The sequence below is a fragment of the Odontomachus brunneus genome, unplaced genomic scaffold, assembly GCF_010583005.1.
Source record: "Odontomachus brunneus isolate Ranch 3 - 2012 unplaced genomic scaffold, Obru_v1 Obru_scaffold_204, whole genome shotgun sequence".
Lineage (NCBI taxonomy): Eukaryota > Metazoa > Arthropoda > Insecta > Hymenoptera > Formicidae > Odontomachus > Odontomachus brunneus.
The window spans coordinates 94,863-95,067 of NW_022639654.1; positions in this window are offsets into that span (position 1 = coordinate 94,863).

Consider the following 205-nt stretch of genomic DNA (forward strand, 5'->3'; position numbering starts at 1 on the left):
GACATATCAAAGGTTTGTTTGTATGAATTTCATCACGAGTATATGTATCCTCTGTATCGCGACAAATGTAAAATAATGTACACTGACACAGACAGTCTCATTTAGAACATCGAATGCGATAATATATATGAGCACATGAAACGCGATATTGCAAGGTGTGATACGAGCGATTTTCCCGCTGACAACGCGTACGATATACCGCTTG